This window comes from Colias philodice, chromosome 22 (genome assembly GCF_061535455.1).
Source record: "Colias philodice isolate Cphi_HAF_F1 chromosome 22, ilColPhil1 Martin Lab GWU primary, whole genome shotgun sequence".
Classification (NCBI taxonomy): Eukaryota; Metazoa; Arthropoda; class Insecta; order Lepidoptera; family Pieridae; genus Colias; species Colias philodice.
In genome coordinates, this window is record NC_143107.1 from 3343417 (window position 1) to 3361772 (window position 18356).

The 18356-nt window shown below is 33.9% G+C and overlaps 1 long non-coding RNA gene across 1 annotated transcript; it reads left to right on the forward strand.

The window, feature by feature from the left end:
• Positions 1-939: 939 nt before the first annotated feature.
• LOC149478375 (uncharacterized) lies at positions 940-17920 on the forward strand. Its single transcript, XR_016317438.1, has 5 exons — positions 940-955; positions 1277-1387; positions 16357-16685; positions 16974-17117; positions 17515-17920. It is a non-coding gene; the product is annotated as an uncharacterized LOC149478375 (long non-coding RNA).
• Positions 17921-18356: the final 436 nt, after the last annotated feature.

Below are 18356 nucleotides of genomic sequence, written 5' to 3' on the forward strand. Positions count from 1 at the left end.
CCCAAAAAAAGTGTTAGTAATTTTTAAAGTAAGTTTAAAGTGAGAAAATAATATGAAATGATTGTATAAATTTGACGCAGAGTAACCCGAACCACATATTCGTGAATTCGCAATTATATTTCTGTCCTGAGTCGATAAAGCATACGTGAAAAAATAGAAAATAAATAAAAATGCGTATTCTCAGCATATTCATAACAACAAAATACACCTGCCGCGAAGTTGTTGTGAGTTGTTTACGTAGAAGTGACGTCACGCGTGTTTCAGTCAAAATGGCCGACTGCAGAATTTCAATGTTTTATTTTATTGATAATCTCATTAATCTTAATGTTTTTAATATTTCTAAGTCACTATTTTTAATTTATATATAATACATTTTCCCTTAAAATCACCAATTCGAACATTAATAAAATTATGGATACTGTCGTCATGCCTAATTATCACGGTAGTGTGGCCGTAGCATAAATATTTGAATAATTGTAATAATTATATTAAACATTAGTCACTACCTATTTTTTTAAATATTATTAGTATTTATTAATTTTAATATAATACATAATATATTTTCGTAAAAAACTTTTATAAATATAATTCATAGGTATGAATTATTATATTTATACCATTAGCCGGTTACATATGAATATTATACAGATTGTTTTGAAATTATTTTTTTGTTATATACATATATTAATTAAACATAAGAGATATTCAAAATACCTACGTAACCACAAAATATTAATTAATTTATTATTATATATTTTTAATTATGAAAAAATTACAAAACTGTGAAATTGTCTATTCCCACTTTTTCGTAATGTTTGCAATATGTCGCGACTGGATTTTTACTTCCGGTGGTTTAGAAATTAAAAATTAACCGAAAAGCTCGCGCTCTCCCCCGAGTATATATATTCTGTGCCCGCGCCATTCCTCTTTCATTACCATTTCGTCTGTTCGCAGGGTAAGTCGATTTACATATTAGCATTAATTATTGCTCTCATATTGTACTTTGAGCTAGAGAGTAGTATATTCTTTGTTTTTGAGTGAATTGAGTGAATAATGAGTTTGTTTTCTTTATATATTTTGCTAATTAATAATTAACTAACGATTAAATATATTACTTAGTTTAGGTAATTACAAAAAGTCTTCATTCTTATTCATAACGATTTATTCTTTTGTTTTTTTTTCAATGGTTTTAATGAATTGATGATTGATTATTTTAATGAAAACGAGTAATGTTTGTTTAATGCTTTGTTTTAAAATATTCATGTATCGTTTTCAGTAACTTTTCGATAACTTCGAGATTTTACCTGACCTCGTGCTCTCACCATGTTCCAAGCATCTTCTAGCAAGAATGGCGGCAACGCAGCGGCAATGGCGTGTATCGCTACCGGTAAGCTTTATTCAATTTATTAGATTTAATAATTAACATAGGTACATATTTTCATAGGGCTCTGTTAGGTAATCAATCAGGTTGTATCTTTCTTTTTTGTGCAAATTGAAATGTTCTAAATAAGTAGGTAAGTAGATATTTCTTATAATTATTCAAAGATTTTTTTTTGTGAAATTGGTACCTATCTAATACTTATCATCTTATACGTAATTGCCGTTGTCAAGTAGTGTTAAACATTTTTCATAATGTAGTTGCGTATGTACCTAATCGATTACAGAATAAAGTAATTTTCTTAAGTATAGATAAATATAGTAAGTACTAGGTAGGTGTCAGTACTATATTTTTTTCATAATTCGTTGTAAAATAATGCGCGGGAATCGCGGATCTGCAATGTCGCGCGATGAGCGGGCACAGCCATGAGCCGCGGTTGTCGGCGTCGGTCGCCATATTTTCCTTCCTTCAGTATTATATTCAAAATTTTACCTAAATATTATTATATAGTAAAAATAATAATTTTATTAAATCATGATAATATTGTCTCCGACATATTATTCCATACCTATTTTCTTTTCAATGAAAGCTTTCTGCCAGTGAGTAGTTAAAATTGGCCCGGATACGCTTTTATATTTGTATGTAATTGAACGTTTTATATTTATATTGATTTTCGGTTTAATTCCACTTCATTTTTCACATTGTTCAAATTTTGTATCAAAGTTAATTTACACTTACATTAATTATTGTAGGTAGGTACCTACCTACTCTTAAACTTAAAAGCAAGATTTATAAACCAGGTTTTAGAATATTATTGGAGACGGAAGAACGACTTAGTACCTATACCTACTAGAATTTTAATTGATAGGTAATAAATAAGATTTGATTTTGATTTAATACGGTTAATTATAGCCAAGTATTATGACTTAATAATTGCCAATAACAGTAAAGTTATGTACCATGTTATCCATAAAAGAATAATAGGTTAGGTTTAAAGACTTATTACCTATAAAAACAATAGTTCACCTAAAATGAGTTACATGCTTTCCGATACATATTACATAAATTATACGTCGTATTGCGTAATAAAAATAATACATAGGTATAGTAAGTGTAAGTTTTGATAGGATTAAAATGAACATGTTAAATAATTCTAGATATCTTTGATTATATGAGTACTAGATTTCCGCCCGCGGCTTCGCCCGCGTTTGCAAAGGAAAACCCGCATAGTTCCCGTTCCCGTGGGATTTCCGGGATAAAAACTATACTATGTGTTAATCCAAGTTACCCTATATATGTGTGCTAAATTTCATTATAATCGGTTCAGTAGTTTTTATGTGAAAGAGTAACAAACATCCATACATCCTTACAAACTTTCGCCTTTATAATACATATATATATTAGATATATTAGATATTAGAATACCGCCCGCGGCTTCGCCCGCGTTTGCAAAGGAAAACCCGCATAGTTCCCGTTCCCGTGGGATTTCCGGGATAAAACCTATCCTATGTGTTAATCCAAGTTACCCTCTATATGTGTGCTAAATTTCATTGTAATCGGTTCAGTAGTTTTTACGTGAAAGAGTAACAAACATCCACACATCCATACATCCATACAAACTTTCGCCTTTATAATATATATTAGATATTAGATAGTATACTGCTACGTCTCGTTGCGAATATTTTTTTATAGATTGCGGGGTAGGTACCTACAATGACGCCACATTTTCTATTCATAGGTATTTCGTAACGAGTTACGTATTTTTTAGAGTGGTACGGGAGCCAGGAACAGATTTTATGACCAAGTTCCTCTCAAGCCGTAATTAGTAAAATGCATCAAAGTATAGTATTATGAAGCCTCGTGAACGTCAGCTGGAGCTCGGTTGGGGGGAAGAGCGGTTGTAGCCTCCCGTATCAGCTGACGGTTTTTTCACCAAGATACAGCCAGCTGACCTATATATTTATCCACAGTTACATATAAGCTATCATCAGGTAAATTTTTGTTTGAGAGGAAATCACGGGAAATAAATTTTTCTTTAAATTTAACTTTCATGTTCGAGACACCAGCTGACGTATAATACACCATGTTGTAACCAGCTGATTATTTTTTTTCGTTGAGATATTGGGTTAGCTACAATTTGACAAATTTTTTGCTGAGAGGAAATTAATGAATGAATGTATTTTTTTTTCCTACGTGCGTGGGAGGCTACAACTGCTCACCCCCCCGACCGAGCGCCAGCTGACGTTCACGAGGCTTTATAATACTATACTCTGAGGCGTCTGACGAATTATCTCTTGAGAGGAAATAATTAACTAAATTTGTACCTGGCTCCCGTACCAATAGGTATCTATCTAATCGACTTGATATTTTTGTGTTAAAAATTTTATGGACTGGTAATTTGAAATTTCACTAGGGATACTTTCTTTAATATACCTATTTCATACGGATTTTTATTTTATAATCATACAATGCATTCTTTGTTTGGAACATTTCAATTTGCTTAACATATATTACATAATAGATGTTTCTATATTCATATGTTTTTTCTGACCTGATAAAATGTCATTTTGTTTTTATTATTATTTTAATCGGTTAAATTATTATTAAAGGGTCAACGCATCAAGCCGATCCCCGGTTTAAGGGTAACAACGCACAATGTGTCGCGATGGCAACATGCGCGGCTGTATATTCTTCTATTCTAAATAGGGCCGTATTTTCTCAGGAAAATATAGACACTATTTTAGACTTTGGTGATATGTTATATATTCAAATAAGACCACTTGGGGTTGCGCACAATCATCCTCATTTATACCCTGAAGAATTGCCTTCTGATATACGTGTAGGGACCTATTTGGCTAAAATTAAATCGATGGCAGACAACGATAGTTGGATCGACAACGGGCTGTTTCCCACATGTGACAGCGACATAGCCACTTACACTTTACAGTTAAAATTAATCCTAAAAAATAAAATATTTCACACTACACACAACGACTCCACACATAGCTACCTCTTCACCGGCGCCAATAATACAATATCTTTTTGGAGGTCAAATAATAAATATTTTATTTTTAATAGCCATAACGTAGACGCGAATAATAAATACGTCCATAACCCGCATTCGGTAGGAGCCGCACGTCTCTTTCAGTGCGACAATATAGATACTCTTGCAAAATTTTTGTTTTGGAATCCGTCGTTTGGTAGTCAATATCAAATCCATAAAATTATTTTAAATCATTTTCATAGTGTAAATATTAATAATGAATTAGTTAATGTAGACGACCAATTTGTTAGTGTAGACGACCAATTTGTTAGTGTAGACGACCAATCAGTTAGTGTAGACGACCAATTAGTTAGTGTAGACGACCAATTAGTTAGTGTAGACGACCAATTAGTTAGTGTAGACGACCAATTAGTTAGTGTAGACGACCAATTAGTTAGTGTAGACGACCAATTAGTTAGTGTAGACGACCAATTAGTTAGTGTAGACGACCAATTAGTTAGTGTAGACGACCAATTAGTTAGTGTAGACGACCCTAAATTATCTATTTTAAAGCCAGTAGTTTTAGTTAAAAAAGGTATACCCCCAAAATATGACCCTAAACTAAATTCCCTAAAACCAATAATTTTACTAAAAAATATTCGCGACCCTAAACTAACAACACTCACACCCGTTGTCTGCATCACAAAATTACCCGACGTTAGTAATGTAGGTAGGAAACGCGGTAGACCGGCTAAAAAAAATAATTCTAAAGCACACAAACAAAACAATGCCAATTTAGATTCGGATGATAGTTCATCAATAAATTCAGTAGAGGTAGGACGTAAAAGGGGACGACCAGGTAGGCGATCTATAGATGCAGATTCTCATTTAAAAGCGGTCACAAAATATAGTAAGAATCATCCCGAGGTTAATAGGCAGGCAGTTAAAAAATATAATGAGAGTAATCCCGAGATCAATAAACGAGCAGTCGAAAGATATAGTAAGAATAATCCCGAGATTCATAGGCAGGCCAGTCAAAAGTTTAGTAAAAGTAATCCAGAAGTTAATAGGCAAGCCGTTCAAAAGTATACACAATCTAATCCGCAGGTTAATAGGCAAGCTGTAGATAGGTACAATCAAGTAAATCGAAATCTAGACGTTGAATTACGGAATTCAAACAATTTAATAGGTACAAAGAGTGGCGACGGCTTAACTGTCGTCAAATTGTATAGTTTTAAAAACATTTCATTATTAGATAGGGAAGCGTTTTTGTGTAGGTACTGTAATGCTAGATTGTTCTTTGAGGAAAAGAATCGTATCAAGTGGTGTTGTGGGGCTGGCGCTTATAACGTTCAGAATTTCCCGCCTTTAAATGAACCATTTTATAGCTTCCCTTCCTTTTTGCATAAACCAAGGGCTTATAATAATTTATTTGCTTTTAGTGCGTTAGGTGTTTCACACGGATTTCAACATCCAACAACGGGGGTATCATTTTTAAAAATTCAAGGGAGGGTTTATCACAGAGTTTTCGATCTTGCGTACTCAGAAACTACTAACCCGGCTGGACTTTATATTTATGATAACAGTGAGCGAGAGAGCATCGCTTCAAATTTAAATCTAGATTTAACAGTCATTCGGTCCATCACTAATTTCTTGCATAGTCATAACCCTTATATAGAGTGCTTCAAGCGGCTGAGCCAAGAACCATCCGACCACGCACACCTCATTTTTGAACACACCACACGACGCACACATGGCAACATTCTCGGTGATATGCCTTTGGGCAACGAGATTGCTGCCATTATTAGTAATGAGCAGGAGCGCTATATTCCGCGCGCCATTGCAATCTGGAAAATTGGCGACAAAAAGCCTCACACAGTAGATATAATGCACCCCTTATATGAAACTTTTCAATATCCATTATTGTATCCGCACGGTAACCCTGGATGGTTTCCTAACAAAACGGACAATAATGGAGCAAAACTAACCCAGAACAAATACGTTAGATGTCTCCTTCTGAGCGAACCCCGTTTCAACGATTATAATCGTTTGTCCGAAGAGTGGTTAGTTGATATGCAATGTAGGATTTTAGAAGAAAGACTTCGTTACCTGTATAACATCCAAAAAGGTAACACGGATAATGCTCTCCGTTCCGCTCCATTAAGAGAAGTAGAGTCAGTTTTACAGCAAATCAGTGTAGATGAGACTATTCGAGGAGAGGGTGGGGTTGTGCCTGGTAGAGTTTATTTGCCGAGTAGTTACACGGGGGGGCCTAGATATATGAAGCAAAAGTATATGGATGCTATGGCTGTAGTTAACAGATTAGGATTGCCATCTTTTCTTTTAACTTTAACATGCAATCCCAAATGGCCTGAAATACAAAATTCAACAACAGGTCATCATAATACGCCTTCAATTTGTGCTAGAGTTTTTAATATTAAATTACAACAACTTTTGAGGGATCTTCGCACAGGGGTTTGGTTTGGTAAAATTGTTTATATTTTATATGTAATAGAGTTCCAAAAACGGGGATTACCACACGCTCATATCTGTTTTGCAGTCGAGGGTGGTGGCCCCGTTCACGGTACTGATGTAGATAAATTTATTAGAGCAGATATTCCTGACGCTTCAGAAGCTGATGGAAAATTGAGGAAAGCCGTTTTAGATTATATGGTTCATGGTCCATGCGGTCCACCGCATAGGACAGATTTAAAATGTTGGGATAGTGAAAAAAAAAAATGTACAAGCTATTTCCCAAAACCAGAGACAGAGGTCACACACTGTAATGATAAAGGGTTTATAAATTTAAAGCGTAATAGTAAAAATACAGCCACCATTAAATACAGAGGGAGGGATGTAGAAATTAGTGATTTGTGGATAGTACCATACAACGCTGCCCTTCTCCTTAGATACGATTGTCATTTAAATTTAGAATCAGTGTCCACTCGAACTGTAATTAAATATCTTTTCAAATATATGACCAAAGGTCCAGACGAGGCTCGAGTCGCCATTGTTCCAGATGAACACAAAAATAACGAAATAGAACAGTACGTCACAAAACGATACATCGGTTCTGGTGAGGCTGCTTGGAGAGTTTTTGAGTTTGACGTCACGGGACGTGAGCCTACTGTAAAAATGTTAGATGTTCATTTAGAAAATCACCAGTCTGTTTTTTTTAAGGCGGGAAATGAAGAACGTGCGGTTAAAAATTCAGATTCAGATCTCATCACGTATTTTAATCGTCCCCTCGGTGAAGAATTTGATAGGTTAACATATTTAGATTTTTACGAGAGGTACATAGTTCATTCAAGCCGCCCCTCAACAAAAAATACAATCATTTACGAAATGAATAACGGAAAATTTTTGACTAAAAGACAGAGGGGAGAAATAGTGACGCGTTTATTTTGGGTCGCGCCCAACAGAGGTGAACAATTTTATTTAAGATTACTGTTAGCTTTACACCCCTGCCGTAGTTACAGGGATCTTTATAATTTGGGTGGTCCAAATTGTAACACATTCCAGGAAGCCGCTAAAGCCGTTGGGATCGCCAACGATGAAGCCGAATACGAGATAGCTATGCAGGAAGCTTCATGTTTTTTGACCGGACCACGCCTGCGTAACTTTTTCGTATTATTGGCTGTTAACGGGGTAGCAGTAGCGACACTGTGGGAAAAATTTAAAAATGAGCTGGCTGAAGACATCCTTAACCGCGTAGATAACGATCCGGATAGAGCGTACACCCAGGCCTTGGTTCAAATTGACCGTCTATTGCGAAAACATGGTACGTGTTTGTTAGAGCAGGGTTTGCCTGACGCGCGCGATGACACTACCGAATTAGGCCGTGAGAAGGCTCTACACGATGCAGACGGGTTACGCGAATTTGTAGATATTTGGACACCCAAGCTGTCTCATGACCAGCGGCAAGTGTTCGAATATGTGCAAAATTTGCTAACTGATGATGTTTTTCGCAATAGTAACGAAAGTGCTATTTATATAGACGGTCCGGCAGGCACTGGTAAAACGTTGCTTTTAAATACGATAGCAGCGTACGTGAGGGGCGTACTAAACGGTGTAGTTTTGTGCACTGCGAGTTCAGGTATTGCCGCGCAGAACTATGTAGGCGGTATGACCGCGCACAGTATGTTTAGGTATCCGTTGAGCGCTATTGACGATTTAGGGTATTGGTATGTAACAAACGGAACCCAGAGAGCTGAACTCATACTACACTCCGATTTAATTATTTACGACGAAGCGCCGATGGTACACAAGTACCTCATTCATTTGTTAGATAGGTCTTTGCAAGACTTGACAAAGTCTAATAAAAGTTTCGGGGGAAAGGTTATCATCTTTGCCGGAGACTTTCGTCAGATTCCACCAGTAGTTACCAATGCCAAGTGTCATTCCGATATATTTAATGCCTCAGTAAAATCATCGCCCTTATGGCAGAGTTTAAAGACTTTTTCACTAACTACACCTCAGAGGTGTAGTGAAGATAGTGTATTTTCCGATTTTTTGCTTCAAATAGGTTCTAACAATTTGCCTTTACATTCGGTAAAGGTCGGCAGATCTTGTCAAAATTTAATAGACCTTTCACTTTTATCATTTACTACAGATTTAAATGAGTTAATTAATTTTGTTTTTTCGGATTTCCTATTAGAACACGAGCCAGAAGTTTGCATAGGTAGAGCCATTCTTTCAACTCACAATTCTAATATTAGGGAAATAAATAGAACTGTATTAGACCGTTTGCCAGGCGATCTTTTACATTTCTATTCAGTAGATAAAACGGCCACGGATGACACTGACGAATTGTATTTAGGCGTGGACGTGTTGAATGGTATGCACCCTAAAGGTATACCAGAACACGATCTCACATTAAAAGTAGGATGCATTTGCATGATAATACGTAACCTTAGTTTTTCGGATCATTTAGTTAATGGTACGAAAGTTATAATCGTAGGGACTTCACCTCGATTGATAACAGTTCAGAAACCGGGAATAGCCGAATTGTTTTTTATACCGCGAATCATGTTCAAAGCCCCCATTGATCATAATAGTCCGATAGAAATGTGTCGATTGCAATTTCCCCTTCAGGTGTGCTATGCAATGACCATTCACAAGAGTCAAGGCCAAACCATTAATAGGGTTGGCATTGATTTAAGATCGGATGTCTTCAGTCACGGACAGTTGTACGTGGCATTAGGTCGCGTACGGGATAGGAACGATTTAATGCTTCTTGTACATAGGGAAAAATTAATAGACGGTAAACCTTACGTTAATAACGTCGTCATTCCACAGTTACTTTAGGGATTTCCCACCATGCATTACACTATTCACTTTGCTTGGTAGATTGACGAGTTACACTTGCAAGCATTACACACTCGGCTTCCTGGAATGAAATTGTTCACCTCCGTTCTATATCAGAAATCAATTATTAAAATCAAATCATGTTGCCAACGTTTACATTGTGCGTATTTTTTTATGAACTCTTATCATCACGACGCTAACATTAAAAAACGAATTGATTCTACGTTAAAGTTGAAACACTGTGTAACAAATTATTTGTATTAAAGTAAAATGCGAGAGCGAATGTATAAGTTTGTTATTGGTTTTAAGGTTGTATGCGTATTGTCGAGTATTTATATGTCAGTGGCGGTGACAGTAATTTATAAAATTGACTGAACTTTTCTTATATTTAATAATGCCATGGATACGTAAGTCATAGCAGCTGCTTGGTTCATAGGAATTTAAATGGATTTGATTGGACCTTATCGGCTCGGTGACAGGTGGAAATGCGTGTCGAGAGTCCTCTGCAAGGCGGTAGGTCGTGAGTTCCGGAGCCGGCGGCCGGCCGTGGGAGGCGCAGGAGCGACTCTGTCGCAGAGGTGAGTGCGGTGCCCTAAGTCGCTTTGCATTGGCGCTGCGTCGCGCCTGCAGTGATGGCGGTGACTAGATGTAGACAGTGTCAAAACAATAGAATATTACGATTGATAATGCGGGGCGTTTCTCTCAAGTTGTATGTATTAATATTTATATTACATCTCATATAATATGTCATAATTGTGCTCACCTAACCAAAATATTTACGTATTTGAAAAAAAATGGATACACAAAATAAAAACAATTTTAATTTTATGTTCCTATAAATTGTTATTAATTCGAAGTATCAAATTTGATAAAATGTTGAGTGAATTTTATCACTATCATGTAAACAAAATTTAAATGGACATGTTTATTAATATACTATACTGTATAATTATTAGGTAATTTTGCCCATCATTGTACGGTCATCCAAGAAAGTGGTGTACCAGTTTTGATTTAGTTTCCCGGTTATCGAAAATTACAACAAGGTTCGTTATAAAAAGATATTACTGAAAGAGACAACATTATCATGACGTAAACCTATGTATTTAGTATTCATACGTCATATGTCACATATAAGTACATGACATTTTAACCTTTAGTATAAATGAAAAGGACATTACTTTCTACAAAGCAATAATTGAAATGTTTCCAAACAAAAGTAATAAAAACTATTTAAATAGACAACCGAATTCCATTTGAAAAAGAAAACTGACAATTGACATTTTGTCAAATATGTATATGCAAAAAATCGATATATTTTCCGTGTTATTTTTCAATCAACTGCATATAAAATCATCTCAATGCCTGCCAACTTGACCATTGCCGAAAGAGCACAAATAATTGCCCAATTTAATGAGGGAAGCAGTATCAGTGCGATATCCCGGAATTTGAATATATCGAGGCATTCTGTCCGCTTTTGGATTCATCGTGAAGGACAGGAGGGAAGTTTGTTGGATCACAGAAGAAGTGGTCGCCGGCCTGCACTCTCCAATAACGATAGAGAACGAGAAGAGCCCACAAAACATTTTGCGGAGATGTTCGATGTGAGTGCCCAAACAATATGGAATCATCTACATTACATGGGGTTGCACCACAGGCATTACGTCAAGAAAATATATTTGACGGATGCTCACAGACTTGCTCGTCTGAACTTCGCCAGAGAGCGCTTAGAGTTTGATTGGTCTAATACAGTGTTTTGTGATGAAAAAACGTTTAAATCCAGTCAGCATGGACGTCTTCACCTTTGGCGATAATTCAACGCGGTATAAAGATGATCATGTAATCCCAAATAGAGAATCAGGTCGAATTTCCGAAAATATTTATGAGTGCGGATGGTGTAGGAGAATTGTGTTCTCTACCTCCTCGAGCGACGGCTGTAAATTATATCGACGTGCTTCAGAATGCAATGCTACCGACAGTCCGTAATGTTTACCCGGAGAACGAAGTGCCACAATTTGATTTTGTTCAAGATAATTGTTCAATTCATAATGCGAGGATCGTAAGAGCCTGGTTTCGTTCACACACTGACGTAAGGGTAATTCAGTGGCCCTCAAGATCGCCGGACCTCAACCCGATAGAAAATCTTTGGGGCCTTAAGATCAACGATGGTCGCATCAAAAAACATATTATGAGTAAAAGCAACCTGTGTTTTCATCACTTGAACTAGCCATCAAACTATCACTTGAACTTTCACCATTCTTTGCCCGCGAAATCACACGAGTTTCAACAAGTTGCTGATTTAAGTTAGCGACACACTCAATAGGCGGTGTTGTCAGACATATTAACCAACTATTTTACACCAAATACTTTGAATGTATGAAGTATGAAGGTACTTTAGCAATATAAAAATTTGCTTGAAGTGTTCTTCAAAGCAAAGCTGATGACCCATTGTACACCAATCATCACATTTTCAATACTTAAATTGTAAATTATACCCGAATCCTCATAAATTGAAACTTTGATTACAGATTATGTATTATAATAATCACACCTGCGCAAAGCATGCATATGCACTTACGAGTATTTTATGTAAAAAATATTGTCACAAGAATATGGTTATTCATCACATCGAATAAATTCAAGCATTTGTTACTAACGTAAATAATAGGGTGGCAGTTTCACTTCTTAGATTATTTCGTATGCCTTTAATTTGTATAAATTTAAATATATTTTTAATAATTATATTTAAAACAGCAAATTGTACAGCAAAAGCTACCAAAAAAAATACATAAAAAATATCAGAAAACAAAAAATATAAAAAAGCCAAAAAAAAAGAACAAAAACAAAAAAATACCAAAAAAAAAAAACGAAAAAAATAATTATGATAGAACATCAAGAATATATTTGCCGCATCAACGAAACAAGAAACAAATACTGGAATTACATACGTTATATAATTAAAATAGCCATTTTACTATTATAATAAACAGTCATACGGTCTCGTACTGAAATATATGTAGAAATGAGAACAATGAAAACATTGGTCAGACGCAATAGCCAAACAAACATGAAATCATCAAAATGGCATTATGATCCAGTTGCCGTCGTTTAATGTGAGGTCACATAGTTTTGGAACTAAACTGAAGTGCAAATTATAACCGAACGAACATGAAACTAAAATCCTAATATTAACGACATCAAATAAAACACTGAAGGCTATGCTTTTATGATTGATTTGTATGATAATATTTTCTGAAACGACATCCAAACAAGAACATGAATTCTATCCGGTTGCTGATCGCACTCGCTGGGCTTCCCAAAAGGGTCTCACCCGGTGGGGTTGATCGCACGGATCCTGCAAGCGAGTGGAGTTAATGAATTTTAATTTACATAAAAATACTTGACTGTATTCAGTATTGAAGTATGGTGGAATAGTTCGATATGTGAATAGCGTATAATTAGTAATTCCAGTATTTTGAATCACCTCAATCAAGCAAGATCAAGATTTATTATATAAGTAATTAAGTATTAAAAAATGTATTCGTATAAATTTATTCTTTTATCTCGTTTTAAATGGAACAAAAGTTTAAAACAAATGTTGGTTGTCGATTATTATGTAAGTACTTATGAGAAAAAAAATATTAACATACATTCCCAAATTACGTTGTCAACAGTTATTTTACAATAAATTTTAAAGTTATAATATTGTAATTCGTATTGCAAAAATAAAAACTTTCTTCCTTACTTTTACTCTGCCTTCTCTTCTTTGAGAGAAACTTTATTGAATTAAAGTATCAGGCAACTCTTCTATTTTTTCGCTATACCTTCTTATGTAACTCGCCCTTTTCGTTTCGTGTTATTTAATTACACGACTGTGCCTATTCTTTTTTCTCTTCTTTATATCTTCTCTAAATTCTTCTTAATACGTTATAGTTTATACTATGTAATTTAAACAAAGGCAACGTTAACCTGTAATATTAAGAACTCATTGTATATAGAGTACCTACATACTATCATTATGTAAAATACATTTCATCTTAATGTACCTAATGTAGGAATACAACTGGTCGACTGGTTATTTATTTTGTAATTTGTAACATTTCATTGCTTGCTTGCTTAAAATAATTAAAGTGACTATGTAGTAAGTACTGTTATCGTACAAACTCCAAACCTAAATCGAGGACTGAAGAATTGTTAGTAAACTACAATCAATTGCTTTTTTCACATGCATATAATATATCTATAAAATATAATTTTTGTTTTTCTTAGATACATAAGTAGAACTTTTATGTTTACGTATCACCTATAAGTTTTTGTTATTTACAATATTTTAGTAAGACAATGTAAAATGTATGAAATACTCTAAGAATTGAAAACATCTTTTGTTAGTATGATAACCATATTCTTGAATATTTATATATATAAAATTCAACGCAAAAAAAAAAAACTATATTATCAAAAACAATTAATCAATATCATAATTACTTCGAAAATGCATAGTGTCTTATTGTGATTTTTTTACCAAGGATATCTTTGCCCGAAGATCAATTCATATGCAAATTTTTAAATTGCAAAAATACCTTCACACTGGCAACATTATATCTGACAACACTCATGCCGTATGTGTCGCTAACTTAAATTAGCAACTTGTTGTAACTCGTCGAATATCATGTGTGATTTCGCGGGCAAAAATAGTGAAAATTCAAGTTGATGTTTGTGCATGATGGCAAAAACACAGGTTACTCATAATATGTTATTAAATAACGTTTGAAATATTATAACTACCACTGAAGGTTGTTTTATACAAGAGTTACAATGGTGGGCAAAATTTCCTAATAATGTAGCGATCTATATTTTACAACATTGCTCAGCATCAAAAAAAGCTTAGGGTTAGCACATTTTATATTACCACATAATTTGATAGTTAATAAATATTATTTCTATTCGGTTAATTTCGGAAAAATAAGCCTAATTTGGTATCTCGGAAATAACCATGGTAAATAAAGTTAAATCACTGAATTTTAAGCACAACTTAAATGTAAAAATATGATTATTTTTATTTAATTGTCAATGAACAATATTCTGTTTTGCTTTTTGTCTTTTTATTGCCTACAACATAATCCCACTACGAAATCTTTGCAGCAAAAGAAATCGAAAGAATGCTCATTTTACTGAGATTTACCAGCTTTTTGGAAAAGTAAAATGCGATTTATAGGAAAAAGAGAAAACAAAGCCTGGGCAACGTTTCCCAGCCTCTGAAGGTTCCCGACCTTTCATGATACTGCTTTGACTTAAGTAAACGACATCTTTCGTTTTGTGAATATTTCACGGTATATTAATAAAATAATAACTCAACATTTATCAAATTTGATACTTAGAATAAATAACAATTATTTATAAGAACATAAAATTGTTTTTATTTTGTGTATCCGTGATCTGTCCATTTTTTTTTTCAAATACGCAAATATTTTGGTTAGGTTAGCACAATTATGACATATTATATGAGATGTAATGTAATATAAATATTAATACACACAACTTGAGAGAAACGCCCCGCATTATCAATCGTAATATTCTATTGTTTCGACACTGTCTACATCTAGCCACCGCCATCACTGCAGGCGCGACGCAGCGCCAATGCAAAGCGACCGCACTCACCTCACCGCACCGCACTCACCTCTGCGACAGAGCCGCTCCTGCGCCCGCCGCGGCGCGCGCCGGCCCGGCCACGTCTCGCCGCCGAGCGAGGCCGCTCGCGCGCAGCTCCGCCCGACACCGGCCCGGTACCGTCCGCGGATCCATTCCTTCCGTTGGACTAAAAGCGCCCGCTATCGTCTTTCATGATCCATCGTTATTCTATATTCGAAGGGCTATCATTTCATTTTTATAAATTGCATCACGTCCGACGTATATTTACAGTACAACGCGCTACATCATTACTTCTAATATCGTACTTTTACATTCGCTGAGCGCATTTTACAGTAATATTTAAATATTTTGTCTCGCTATGCTTCAATTTTCTATGTAGATCAATCAATTTTGTTTTTTAACATAAACTTACATGCACAACACAAACTATATTTTTATGTACATAAAATCAATTAAGTTTAGTTTATAGGTATATAGACTAGAGTAAACTAGAGTAAATTAATTTAGATCGTGTAAATTATTGATGTAGAATGTAGATATTTTATTCATACATTTTATTTACGTGTATACCTAAGTATGTATTTTTGATAGAATCATGGTTATATTTATTTAATTTTATTTTATTACACGCATAACGCTTTACTTAAACACGTGTCAATCATAAACACACTTTACAATTTTTATTTCTTTTATAGTTAAGTATAATAGTAGTAATTAGTGTATATCGAGTACTTAGACGGTAGTTAGGTAACTCCGCCTGTGTTTGAGGGTGAATAGAATAAATTTTATGAGATTATTTTATTCTACCTCATCGCAGCCAGTCCCAAGCCTGGATAAAGGAGGAGGTGGTAGTTTTGCATTAATACAGAAAGTTTCAGATATAATTTGCTCAGTATGATGTGAAACACCTCGCTGCCAGTCAAAAAAATTGAAAACAGTGTTCCTTTTTGCGGATATTTGTCATAGGTTTATATTATCTTTTATAATCTTCTTATTATGTTTCTAAATTTATGATACAACTTATATATTTCATATTTTCCAGATCGCAGAAGACGGACAAACAACACAAAAGAATAGGTTTAATATGACAACATTAAATCACAAGTTAAGTATATTATATTTGTTTGGCATAATTCCTGTTTGTCTAAAAAGGAGCATTAAAAAAACATAATATCTTGATTAATGTTTTTTTTTTTTCAGAAACGCCACAATTGAATCCCAGTTGAAATAGGAAAATATAAAAGACCAGTTTCATCCATAGGAAGAAAGATACTACTTATTTTACCAATAAAAGGACTTGAGGGCAAAATATTTTACATATTAAGTACATATAAAGTTTTGATGAAGAATTTTGATGAGAAAAAATAGCAAGTTAAGTACATAATATATTTATTGACCTAATTAATTCCTGTTTGTGAAACATTTAAACTGCATAAATATAATAAATAACACATCATGATTAAATTTACATTTTAATCGACTTCGAAATTGGACTTATTCTCTTTTTCGCTTTGTTACATCATAATTTTTCACTGGGAAAACCGATTTTGAGAATTCTTTTTTTTTATTTGAAAGCTGCCTGCAATGTGGTGGTCCCAATTATTTGATTTAGTTTTGACAAATTGAAGGTTTTCATTAAATGTGGTTTTTTTTTTTCAGAAATGCCACAAATTACTCTATAACATAAAGACAGTTTCATCAAGAGGAGGAATGACACAACAAATAAAAGGAATAATTGAAGTCAAAATATTGTACATATATAAAACAGGCTTTGTATCAGTACAAAATGGAATCACCAGTTAAGTATGTTAATTATATTTTTGGCCTAATTTTTGTTTATGAAACGATCAAACTACATAAAGTATTGATCAAAAATAGTTTCCTCAATGCAACCTCTGTTACTATTAGAACAAAATATATTTTTTTATAAATTTATACTATTAACTATATTTGTTGTAAAATACATTAAAATCTTTAATTTCTAACTATAAAACTCTCGTCACAAACAATAAGTTTTATAATAAACATCGCTGTTAAAAACCAAAGTTGTGACTTTCAAGAATTCATATTATATCTATTCATAAATTGAATTTCAATCTAATTTTTATTATGGACTATTCTTGATTTTTGATTGATACTCATACTCATGCATGTGAAAAAGGATAACAAAAATATGTATTCATATTTTAAACAATTTCAGCCAGACGCGCCAGGTGCTCAAAGCAGCGTCACTAAGAAGAAACACGTGAAAGCACGAAACAGACCACCATCGTGCTCCGTGGAAGATCCGCATTGTTACGCTCCTATTGGTCTTAGCAAGATGTTATATTATATTATGTTTAGCCTTTAATATATTGATCCGACCTGTTTTTATAATATTTATTCAAAATTTTAAGTTTATCCATGCACTACTGTTTACGTCTAGCCCGGGGTAGCATATTTTTTGCTTCGATTATTATTTTGTAAATCGCACCCAAAAAATATTCAAGTGTATTTTCCTACGTTTTTTTTATGTATAGATTTTATTTAAGTTGTATGAAAAAATGTATTACTGTTACCATTAGTTGAATAATATAGTTATGTTAATAAAACCATTTTAGTTTCAATTATTGTTGTTTTATTCGCAATTCAAAAATAATTATGATTATTGATTTTATGAAACTAAATTTTGATATAATATGTAAATAATCTATGAAGATAGCTGTTTTATTATTGAAATAATTAAAGTTTTGTTTAGATAAATTGCCTATCATCTACTACACAAGACAATGTTTAGTACTTGCCATAGAAACACATAGAAATGAACTACTAAAATCATTATTCACATGTTCGATTCAATAAACAGTGTATGAAGAACTTAACAAATTAATCATTGCAAACCGACAGATGGAACTGATATAAATAACTATATTTTTATCTTTTTATAATAAACTTAGGTATAACTTCCTAACACCTAATTCAGTAGGTAGGTACATAAATTAAAAAAGGCACTACGAGGATTATAAAATGATAGAATTAAAAAAAAAAAAACACTGATGAATG